The sequence below is a fragment of the Lycorma delicatula genome, chromosome 5, assembly GCF_047948215.1.
Source record: "Lycorma delicatula isolate Av1 chromosome 5, ASM4794821v1, whole genome shotgun sequence".
Taxonomy (NCBI): Eukaryota; Metazoa; Arthropoda; class Insecta; order Hemiptera; family Fulgoridae; genus Lycorma; species Lycorma delicatula.
In genome coordinates, this window is record NC_134459.1 from 53,965,576 (window position 1) to 53,979,070 (window position 13,495).

The window sequence follows — 13,495 nt, forward strand, 5'->3', positions numbered from 1 at the left end:
TTACAAGGAAAAGTGAAGACAGGAGATAACGATTTTCCTTTCACTTATTTACCGAACCGAATATACGATTGCAAATCGACATACGAAGCCCACCAAAATACAGATAATATTCAGCCTTGTAAGAGTTTCGTATAATAAATATTATTACTCTCGGAGAAAGCAATTCTGACCCTTACCTCTAGTATCTGAGATATTTCAGATACATTATAACTACAATAAAGTCTGGGGCGGATAGAATATAACAGCAAATTAATGCGGCCGTTGTAAAACAAGATGTTAACTTGCTGTTTTAAACCGATTTTACCTATTTACATAAAACATACTCTCCACGCTAGGATATTTTGTTAACGGAACTCGACAACAGAATAATGCTGGAGACGTTTTCAGGACCACCGACGATAAAATGTAACCGATTCAGTAAAATAACACATTTTACATTCGCGTATACATTTCCGTAGCACGTAGTATATAAATCTGCAGTAAAAAAAATAAATGAAATTCATAGTTGTAATGCTGTTGTTTAAATTTTCTCATTCCTTTGAGTACTGTTGTATTAATACGCTCTCTCTCAGTGATTTTATTAATCCTACTCTCAACTATTCGGACTTCCAAGGTTTCATCTATCTGTAAAATACGCATAGTTTTATTGTACGATTCAATCGTTCGTTAGTTTCTTTGTCAGTGCATAGAGATATTACTGTTAATCCTGATGAAGTTTTAGATATATTGCGAGAAAGAAAAATCGACGAGTACCTTTATAATATTGATAACTTTTATTGGAGTGTAAATGTGTGAGTGTGAAGGATAAATGTGGATTATGAAAAAATGATATACTAACATTATGATTCTTATTTTCGTAGTAAATGATGTATTAAATCTAAGCGTATGTTTTGTATTTTTCAAGTGCAGTAAAGTATAAAAAACCGTTTCAATATAAAATGATTTTCATTATTATTACTATTATCTCATCATCATCATCATCATCAGCCCTCTTAGCCTCCCCCGAAAAAACTCCTAGCTACGTGCCTCTCTGTCTGTGTGTGTGTGTAAAATCTCTCAGTCACTCTCTCTCTCGCTGTGTGTGCGTGTGTGTGTGTGATCGTTATTTTTCTCATCACGGTCTGTCCTTTCAAACAGAAAGAAAAGAAAATTCGGTAACCTAACTTGTGTATATTAAGACAAAAATAAAGCAAATTTTTTAATTAATTTAAATGGGTTAATTGAGTATTTGTCTAACGCGAAAGATAGTAACAATTTTTTTTCAAAAAAAAAAAAAAATTAAAATGAGACACGATAATATTTAGTTGCATGCCACTTAATGAACACTAACATTTTAGCCGAGCGGTAGCGTCTCGGTCTTTCCTACGAAGGTCCCGGGTTCGAATCCCGGTCAGGCATGGCATTTTCAGTCTACAAAATTCAAATTTGTATCATTTTATTCTATCCTCTGAAGCAATACCTAATGTTAGTCTCAGAGGCTAAAAAAAATCTGATGAGGACATCACTGTCTTCATTTTTTACGCCTATTAAATTACATATACGCATTTTTTTTTTTTTTTTTTTTAATGAAAAGTACATAAAATTTTATTTCATTAACTTCTGATATTTTTTCATTTAAAAAATGTTTTTTTATTGTTATTGAATTATAATTTATTGTAATTTTTTTTTTAAACAGATGTTAATAATTATTAATAAATCAATATATTTAAATTAAAAAAAAAGAGATGAAGTCTGATTCGAACCCAGGTGCCTTCCTCTTGTAAGATCCAAATAATTCATTAATTAAAATTTTATTTGGCTATAACTCTGGAACCGATGAAAATAATTATCACTTATATCGTTGAAAAACTCTCAATGAGGATTTATTACTGCGATTAAGAAAAAGTCCAGGATCCAAATTTTTTTGGATTTTGGGCTGTTTTGGACACTTTTAGCCCGGTCGATTGCAATCAAAAGGGAGGTGCAAAACTAGATGTTATAACAGTCTTAAATCCAAAATTTCAACATGCTACGGCTAATCGTTATTAAGTTATGAGAGATATATACGTACGTAAAGACGTCATGCCGAAACTATTCAAAATGGATTCAACGGTCAAGATGGATATTTCCGTTGAAATCTGAAAAACGTAATTTTTCGCGATCACAATACTTACTTTACTTCGTACAATTAAGTTTAAAAAAAAAAAAATTAAATTTGTTGTGCTATATGACAGCTAATTGGTATATAAGAAAAAAGTTTAACTTAAAATGTCTAAACGAAGGTAGATTAGTTCACACATTACTTAATCTTAGTATTATTAATAAATAAATAGATCTCATCTCTCTCTCACTCTGCGTGTGTGTGTTTGGGCGCGTGCGTATTAAGATTTAGTAAGCAAAGCACGTTTTCTGTGGCACTGAAGCGGCAACATTACATTTTTTATTGTTAATTATATTTACCAAAAAAAAAAGTATAAAAGCAAGCACGCGAATGTGCTTTTGTATACGTGCAATCATTATGTGTACGTGCGCGGTTGTAATTATATATAATAAATTGAATATTAGATAAAATTAAATAATTGAAAGCCTCATAATTACCCGTTTATGTACCGTTAGCTATGTTTTTTAGCTAACACATACAGGCGAATTTTAAAAGTCGTTTTCATTTATTATGTTGTACAATTTGTAAGTTATCACGGTGAAAAAAAAGTCAGAACAAAAATTTTGGCTAAATTTTGTCGAATAAAAAAATTAATAATAAATCTGACCGTCTAACGTAAAAACCGACCGTTTCGATCTGCAGAACACATCAATATAAATTTCAAGAAAAGTGTGAAAATATTTGTAGAGTATTTCACGGTGACAATAAAAGGAAATTTACCTTCCTAAAATAGATAGCTAAATTATTAATCACCAAATGCAGACACAGGTAAAACAATTTGTTAACAGAAACGTAAATTTTTTTAAACAAAAAACAGAACTTCAATAAAATATTGATATCCGAAATAATAAGTAGCAATTATTAGAGCACATTTAAATAAAAATAAATTTAGTATACAAAAAAATGAGCAACCCCTTTTCTAGTGTAACGGTACTTACTTGAAAGCAAATTATTTTTATAAAGTAATCTACGTATATAAATTTTATTTAATTTAAATTAAAATAACAAGAATAAAAATATATTTCGCTAAGCTAAAAATAATCATTTTTGCCAAACAAAATTTGCAAATGATGAAACGTTCATTAAATTCCCATAATTCCTGCTAATGAGTTAACCTTTTGTAATTAATCACATTATTTGTGTACTATTTTGCTTATTACAAAATATTTTATTGAAAGAACTTACCTAATTTACATGTTGAATTCTTCTCTAAATGGTCGTTTAGATTCGTGTAAAACACTACTATATATACTGAAAACAAATAACGTATAAGTAAACAAAATTTGATACGGTTTTAAAAACACCATTAGATCGGAAATAAATAAATATCATTTATTGTACATGACAACGTTAATCGTACGTTAATACTACTTATATTAGATTAATAAGTTATCAGAAAGAAAATATTAGATAATATTACAGTCTAAGTTTTCTTTATTTTTACTACTTCGCTGTATATAATGGAAGCAGATAATAAATAATTTAAAAAATATAATTTTTCATGTACGTAACAAATATTTTGACACACGCAGTTGTTTTGACTAATTGTAGCCGAACCAAGTTGAAGGACGAAATAGTCGGATACAGTCACAGCAATTACGCTTCCTGATCTATTCTATCTGTACACTCCCTCTTACATACACCAACACGTACAAGTTACCGCAGTTAGTAAATTTTTTTCTCCGCTCTATCCGTAGTTCAAAACCCATCTTTTTATTTTATTCTGTTAGATTTTTTTACTATTATTTTCGTATTAATCTGCATAATTAATTTTAATTTTCTAATTAATGTTTTTATATTAAAATACTTTTAAACTTTTTTTTATATATTTAAAAATGTATTTTTTAAATGTAATTAATAATTTTTTCACAAAAAAACAAAAGGATTGTTTTCTAACAGACATTCGATTTGGTTTGCTTTAATTCTTATTTTCAATTAGAATCCCATTATCTTAGGTGAATTTCAATGGTTTTCTGAGAAAAAGAAATTTTGACTATAAAAAAGTAATCGGGTTTATTTAACTATGTTACTTTCCAACCTGTTAACTGTCATCTGTGATCGGAATTAAGTAACGTTTAATGATTTTACAGTCTAGGAACTCTTTATAACCGTATTTAAAAATATATAAAGTTTCATATCATTAGTAAATATCCTCGATGAATCGGGAACTAAATTAGACGGTTCTGAAACCTCTTCAAGGTTTGTTATTTCAAAAACAAAACGTTAAATTTTTCAACAAATAAAACCTATCTATATTTAATTTATTCTGTAGTAAAAAGATTACGTACATATGAGAATCTGCCATCGTTTAAAACACATACATACACGCGCGCACACACACACACACACACACACACACACACACACACACACACACACACACAAGATTTTTAAAACATCCTTATAAAGATGAAGATTAATTTTACTTGTGACCCACCTCTACATTTTGAAAAAGCAGATAAGAAAAATTATTTTATAAAAATGTAGTAAGGCACACTATTAAAAATTAGGGAAAAATCTCATTCAAGCATCATCAGTATAATGATTATGATGCTTTCTGATTATGGAATCTGGCAGAAGTAAATTTGGATAATTATTGATATTTCACTGGATTTCTTTCTGGAAAATTTAACACATTCCTATTGTTAAGTAGTTGCTGATTCACATAAATGTTAAGAGGCTAAGGCACAGTGATTTGAGTATAAATGAAAAAGAGCTGATATTAAGACAAGTGGTCTTTATTTTTTTTCAACATTTGTTACAAAAAGACAACAGTCAACTTGCAGTACTTTTTTTTTTAATGCATCATAAAAATATTTATGTTGGAGTTGCATTCAGGTAATTGGATTTATAAAATAAGGTAAAAATATCACATTTAACATTCACGTCTCTTGTCTGTCCAACAAAACAAAAAAAAAAAACAAAATAAAGTACCAAAAAATAAATAAATAAAAAAAATAATAATTTTTGAAAATCATTACAATCACAGTCTAATTTATCATGCCTTTGATTTTATGTTACTGTAAATGACTTCTGGACTATATTCATGCAGGATCTGTAGGATTTCAGTAATGCTATCTTTTCTACAATTTCCTACATTCTAGTGGAATTTGTAAAAATGATTAATTAAACAAAGAAATTTCTGTTTGTCCATTAACAGGAAAGATGTGTAATTCTATAAGTTTCATTGTTTATACTTTTGCTATAAGATTTATATTTGTAATTTTAGAGTAAAGCTTCATTTTATTTACATACTTCTATTAGCTATTATTTTAAACTAATATAACTTTTTTTTTTTCTAGTGTTCTAGATTGAATCTTTTATTAAATCTGATATATTTAAAAAAAAACCTATGTAATAATTTAGAACAGCTACGTTAATTAATCTTTTAAAAAATTAACATTCCATCTAGTCTCCCCTTTCCTTTCCACTGGAAAACTTTGCTGCACCTGGTCTCTCAAATATACACACTACCCATATTTTTACTGTAGTCAACAGCAACAACAGGTTTTGTGACTATTTTATTAGTTTAGTTGTTGTAGTCATTTCAATACCATGATATGTTGAAGTAACAGATACTATCCATTTGTCATACTATCTAAATAATGAGATTTCATTTAAATGTGTTATTTTACTTTCTGTTACATTGATTCTAACTGCATAAATGCATTTTTTTTTCTTTAGTAGTGTTCAGGGTTTTGTTTTTTGTCAATAATGAAACAAAAGAACATTTAATGAAACTAAAATAAGTTTTTTGTGTTTTGTATTTGTTTTACTAGTATAAATAGGTTAAAAAGTTTTGTTTTGCATTTACTACAATTTTCAGATTTTAATTAACCTTTCAAAAATTTAAAAATATTTATGAATAGATTGTTCTAATAATTTTCCAGACTACTCAAGATACATAATTTAAAAAAGGTAACAATTTACCATACAGAATTTTCTGCTTGGTAATTTTTCAACCATATATTTACTTAATATAATGTTGGCATACATTACTCATTAAAAAAAAAAAAAAAATACTGTTACTAAGCTCACCTTTTTGGCAATATTTGTGACACAAATATTACCATAAATATTTATTTAATGTATTTAAAAAGATTTCTATAGGGTTTTTTCCTGGTAATTATTAAGAAGTGTTGTAGTCCTAAGATTTGTTCCATTGTTTCCATAATCTCTGCCCCATAAATCTGTTAGTTTTCTAGATAACCAAAATTAAACTGTTAATGAAAACATAATAAATAAGAAGTAATGCATTTTTTTTACGAGAAAAATGTCGACCTACAGAAATCTTTTTCTTAAAGTCGTTACTTTTTAGCATATTAGAAGTTTTAATGATTAACATATGTTAGTGCTGTCATAGAATTTTGATTATATATCATTGAGTTATGTTTAAAATATTTTTATAGAATGTCCTATTTTGATTAAAGCAAATTTAGTTTAATTTCTTCATTTTTACACTGGAAAGGTTTTTTTTCATTATGGCCATGCTTGATTGGTTAGAAGTATTAATAACCGATTAAAATAATTGCAAACAACATTTTTTAACATAGTCATAGCTTTGTTTTGATTTTCCAAAAATAAATAGATTATTATAATAAATGTAATTTACCTCAATCATCTAAATGATTCATGTCATTGCATGATTAATAAAATTAAATACTATACTATATATATATATATATAAAACTGTCATCGATTGCATGGTCAAAAGTAAATTGTGCAGAGAAACCACAATTAACTGTTGTTTAACTTAAATGGTTTATGGAGCTGGTTCATTAAATCTGGCTTTGGCCAGTAGTTGATTACCACTTTCAGTTTTTAGCGTTTAACGTGCTTGTAGATTAGAAAACCAAACATTTTTTGCAATATTCAGTTAAAAAGTAGAAAATTCTTTCTTTTTTTGTCCTAGAAAATAATTCCTCTTTTTTAAAAATAGAAAATCAATAAATAATAATTAATAATTTTTTTTAAATAGATCACCTGTCACTTAGATTAATCCTAGTTAGTGAATTAATATATAGTCATCACCGTAGTGAGATAAAACCACAAATAGGTCAACCATCCATAGAACCTCCTCCATCAAAACTGACTGAGTACCACTTCACTGAAAACATTCCGGCATCTGGGAAGAATGTAAAGACTCAAAAAAGATGTATAGTTTATTATAAAAAAGAAAAGAGAAGGGATACAGTATACTGGTGCCCAGACTGTGAGGCAGGACTCTGCTTACAGGAGTGTTTGAAAATCCACCATATTCAACTTAATTTTTGAAAGGTAAAATAAAAAAAATATTATGAATTGCATGCATAATACACATATCCTTTGAGTAATTAATACATTTTATGTGTTACTATAAATTTCTATTATAATAAAATAACAAGATACCTAATTAAATAATTTACTCATCAACTATGCTAAAACTGTGCAGGCGCAGGCTCATGTGTGTGTGTGTGTGTGTGTGTGTCTGTGCGCGCGCGCGCGCACACACACACACACACACACAGTCAAAAAATTATTAAGAGACAAACATTTAAAAAAATTATATTAGTTTATGTCAATAATAGTAGTTAAAAAAATAGTTGCAAATACTACAGTAAGTTAACATCAACAATAACAAAATTAGTTTTTGACTAAAGAACATTTTACTTTTAATAAATTAAATAAACAATAAAAACAAAACAGTAAAAACAAATTTCAAATATAATAGTTAATTTTTAAACAATTTGTAACACAGGTTTATCTCCAGCAATTTTCTTGATCATAATTTCTAAGAAATCTGGCAATTTATTGATTGGATTATTACTGTATATATCACATGATGTGATATTGTGCTACTAAAAGTGAAAGATAAATTCATAATGATAGTTAAAAAAATTCAAAATTTTATTTTGTTAACCGCAAACATCTAAATTTGTTTCTATCAATAAGTCATATTCAATTTGATAATTTGAAGCCATTTCCAGACTTTTTTAACATCTTGTGCAGTAAAAATAAATGTCATATAAAAATCAATAAACATAATCTACAATCATGTTACTGTTTGGAAATAAACAAATATGTAATGCTAATAACAGAATGCAAAAACGTCGAAACTCTTCTTACTAGTATCAAAGTAAATAAAAAGAATTAAAAATAAATCAAGAAAATTTCAAATAGAAAAAATTACTCCCACTTGTACTCAGCATCAGCCATAGCAGCTGGGTCAGACTGTTCAATAGCCTCTTCAAAATATGTCTCTAGAGATGGTAGGAAATCTCTTGCTTTACCTCTGCAAGCTTCTAAACTGTCTGGCAAATGATTCCATAATTTTGTCAATTCAGGGCTATGAAAACATAAAAAAAAGCATTTCCAATTGCAAAAAAAAAAATTCAACACAAAAAGGAATAACATAAAATATGATTAAAATGCTGATACAACAAATAATCAAAATCTGCTTACATTTGCTAATAGTCACATCAAATTTCATAAAAATTGTCATAAAGTTTTGGAAAACAAGATTATACTGCAGAAACCATTACAAAAAATTTTATTTAAAAATAAATCTAAACGATCATTTTGATTGTTAAACAATCATCAGTAGATCCTACAGAAAAAGGGTGTGTATATCGACATACATATTTAAATTCTATTAAACGAACCACTAGTGTAGAATATTGAGATAGCTTACCTTAATTTTTCATGAAAATACTTTTGCTGGATCCCATATCCTCAGCCATGATTGAAATAATTCCATTACTGCATAATAAAAATTTAAAAATAAAAATACTAAAATACTGAAAATTGTGTATTAATTTACACGAATTCTATTTGTTGCAGTTGTTATAATACCATCTCCCTCAAACTTTCTGATGGTTTATAAAATTGAAATTTTGTTTGTATTTATACCTGTAATATTTTTCTAATATTTCATTTTATGTCATCTAATTTCTAATATTTCTAAATTTGTGTTTATTACAAACAGAATATTTATTGTTTGTTAGATGGTCTGCCATATTAATGGGTAGATATTTCTCTAAATCAATTATCAAAACACAATAATAAAATAAATGACTTACAACAAATATATAATAAAACACAGACATACTAAGAAAGAATTTTTTGAAATTCTGAGTTTAAGGGTTAAAACGAAGTATGAAATTTACCATTTTTTTTTAATTTCTCTGAAAGGGGTGAAGGAAAGTAAACAATTCTAAACAATGATTGCAAATTTCTCCTCCATTTCTGACTGTATTAAACGAGATATTCACTTGATTTGAGTTTGCAACTACTCTTCAAATAAATATCTAAAAAACATTTTCAGGTTTTTGAATTTTAATATTTTAAGGAATAAAAAAAAACATTTTCAGGTTTTTGGATTTTAATATTTTAAGGAATAAAAAAAAAAACATTTTTGCCCTTTTATGCTACCGCTATTGAGTCAACCTTTATGAGATTTGGTAAGATTATGATTGTAATTTATTTTTGTAATTCTGATTATGTACAGTATATAGTGTGTGAAGGTATGACAGAAATTCTAAAAACCAATTAATGAGTCCTGTACTGACCAAATTGTTTGTCTGAAGTACAATACACTGATAGTCTTTATAAATTGAACAGGCTTTAATTTTTATTTATCATCATTATTCTCATAAGCATGAATTTAATGAACACAGTAGGTCCAGGGGGCAGAGACCCTGGCTAGATGGGGAGGGCATGTAAAGCAAGTCCTGACTGACTGACTAAAGATCCCCTGATTGCGATGGGAAACGCAAGTAGTCATACAGTGCAGGTGACATTGGAACAAGGATGCTAGTAAATATATATTACACTACCCTTCTCCTTATTCTCAAATAATTTCTCCTATATTTAGGTCCTTAATATCATCTGATTATCTCAGAATGCATTATATAAATTACACTTATAGCGGTTTTTGTATGTTAAATCAGCACATTTAGTTTGTATAAACAGATATAATCATATAGAACTGAATCTCTTATATCAAGATAGTTATCCTACAAATTTTACTACAATTTCTTTGATAATTTTTTAAAAGCAAACTTAAAAATTCACCAAATGGGAGTTAGTAGACAAATATTACCTTACCATGATAATTAAGTACCGATTTTATGCACTATATTTTTATTGTGCTACTACAAATGTTATATACTTAACATACTCACTTTCCCAATATATATTATTTCTGAACAGCAGCGTCCTTCATTATTTGTGCTAACTTTTTACAGGGTCTTTTACTGAATCGCAGATTGATGCCACATTTTTTACCACCTAACATTACACCACCAGTATTAATAGTACCATTAGTGATGTCATCTTCAATATCTAGTGGTGCTGTTTGTTGGCTTTTCACGTGACATCCTTCATTTTTCCAGTTATTCCAGTATTCTTCTCTCTATTAAGTGAAATCAATTCATATCATAAATATGTTACTGTAAATTTATTTTTTATTACACATGTATAGTAGTCATTCAACAGAATGACTATAATTTTATCCATTGAATCATCGAATACATTCATGGAAAGTAATTGACAAATGGTAGTAAATGGTATTTTTACAACACTATTAATCATCAGGTTAAAAATTTATAATCAATGTTTAAATTTTGCTTTTTATTATTAAGCCTTTTAATGCATTACAAAGATTTTGAACTTTCATTTTCAGCCAATTGTTTTTTTAATATTATAATTTTGTTAATTTTTTAAAAAGGTTTATAAATAGTATAATATTATTTATATTAGCATTTTAGTAAATTTCACATAATTTTATTCTTATATTTCAAACGTTAATTAATGGTCTCTGAGTTCATAATGCAAATAAATAAAAAAATTTTAAAATGTAAAAGTATTTGTTTTTTCAAATAAAAAATTGTACACTGCTCTACTAGTAAAGTGTAGCTTTTGATTAATTTTCACTATCTCTCTTATGTTTAAATTCATTATTTTTTTATTTTTTTTTTAATAATAAAAATTTATATTTTTATATCATTCACAAAAACAAAACACTCAGAATATGCACAGTTAAAGCCTTTCCAAATAAAATAAAAAAGTTAGAATTTAAATGTTTGATTTGTATAATATACAACTGAGCTTGTATGAGCAGTATATTTAAGAATAAAAAAATGAAAAATTTGCTGTAACAATGATGTTAATCAGCAGACTTCTGATGTAAAAATGTACGATAGAGAAATGCTGAGGAGTAGGATATTCCAGTATTAATATTTTACAAATGAATTTAATTATGTTAATTCTATTTTTGAGTTCATAAACCTGAGCTTTTCTGTGGAAAAATACTGTAACTTAAAAATATAACTGAACCTTAGCCCATGAAATTTATACATACTTTTATTCTTATATTTCAAACGTTAATTAATGGTCTCTGAGTTCATAATGCAAATAAATAAAAAAATTTAAAAATGTAAAAGTATTTGTTTTTTCAAATAAAAAATTGTACACTGCTCTACTAGTAAAGTGTAGCTTTTGATTAATTTTCACTATCTCTCTTATGTTTAAATTCATTATTTTTTTATTTTTTTTTTAATAATAAAAATTTATATTTTTATATCATTCACAAAAACAAAACACTCAGAATATGCACAGTTAAAGCCTTTCCAAATAAAATAAAAAAGTTAGAATTTAAATGTTTGATTTGTATAATATACAACTGAGCTTGTATGAGCAGTATATTTAAGAATAAAAAAATGAAAAATTTGCTGTAACAATGATGTTAATCAGCAGACTTCTGATGTAAAAATGTACGATAGAGAAATGCTGAGGAGTAGGATATTCCAGTATTAATATTTTACAAATGAATTTAATTATGTTAATTCTATTTTTGAGTTCATAAACCTGAGCTTTTCTGTGGAAAAATACTGTAACTTAAAAATATAACTGAACCTTAGCCCATGAAATTTGAGCATTGTTTGTCACTAAAGCATGATAAAAAAGAAAGTCAAATTTCAGAAAAAAATATAATGCTCAGAGGACCTAAAGGGATTGGAGTGAGAAATAAATTTAATCAGGATTTAAATAACTGTCAGTTCTACAGAAAAGCTGTAAACAACAAACATATAAATTAGTAGTAACAGTATTAACTTATGATAATATAAAAAACAAATAAATGGGTAATATACAGAGTATATCACACAGTTCTAACATGACTTTCATAACCTATTATACTCGTGAAAATAATTGAAAAAGTTCATAATAAACATACGTCCTAAAATGCTTTGTTTACGAGTTATGGCTAGTGAAAGATTAGTACCAGAAAGATTAGACTCATGAAGGTAACACACATTATAGTCAGAAAGCATAGATTAAAAATAGCCAGTGTACCTGTGACTTCCAATCTACCACTTGTGCCAGTGTAATTAGCTGCACAAGTGGTCTCATGATTACCTTGTAATCTGTAATCTATCCGGGCATTCACATTCATTATTTTTACAACGAGGGCCTTTCTGGTTGAAACAGAGGGTTGAAATAGCAAAAATAAAAACATACTTGGCTAAGCTAAAAGTAATCATTTTTTTAAAGCTGTACAAAGTGTGCAAATGATATAATACGTTTAGTTCATCAAATTTTCATTCCTGCTAATAAGTTAACCTTCTTGAAATTAATCACATTATTTGATTGTATACTATTTTTTTTAATATAAGATATTATTCAGAGTACTTACCTAGTTTATATGTACAAGTCTTTTGTAAATTCTTGTTTGTATTCATATAACATAACTAATACTCGTAAAATATTTAGAATAAGCTAAACACAAATAACTATGTAAACCAACTTTGGTACAGTTTTAAAATACGCCACTGTAGGTTGCAAAGAATTACATATTTCTTATTGTATATGACAACGTTAAACAAACACTTAGCGTAATAAGTTATCAGAAAGAAAATATTACATAATATGCAAACTAAGTTTTGTTTATTTTTACATCACTTGTAATGGTATAAACAAATATAATTTTTCATCAACTTGCTGTAACACAGATTTTGACCGACAATTGTTTTGACTAACTGTGGCGCAGTTTTTTTTTTTTTTGTTTTGTCTAACTAGATGTAATATGAGAGAGTCGGATGCCGTCGCAGCAATTACGCTATCTTGTTTCCATTCTCTGAAAACACTCCCTCTCACAATCACCACTACGTACAAAATTGCCGCAGTAATTAAATGTTTTTTCTTCAATTTTGTCGTTTTGTCGACTTCAAGTTTGTCGAAGCCATGTTTTTTTTTTTTTTTACAATAGGTTTTTTTACTATTACTTCCTTATTGATCTGAATTATTTAGTTTTAATTTTCGATTGTATACTTTTAACATTTTCGTAATATATTTAAAAAGGATTTTTTAAATGTAATT

General features: G+C 27.3%; 1 long non-coding RNA gene across 1 annotated transcript; it reads right to left on the reverse strand.

The window, feature by feature from the left end:
- Positions 1 to 7,569: 7,569 nt before the first annotated feature.
- LOC142324430 (uncharacterized) lies at positions 7,570 to 13,210 on the reverse strand. The gene is made up of 3 exons (XR_012756284.1): positions 12,813 to 13,210; positions 10,303 to 10,532; positions 7,570 to 8,465 (listed from the first exon to the last, which is right to left on the reverse strand). It is a non-coding gene; the product is annotated as an uncharacterized LOC142324430 (long non-coding RNA).
- Positions 13,211 to 13,495: the final 285 nt, after the last annotated feature.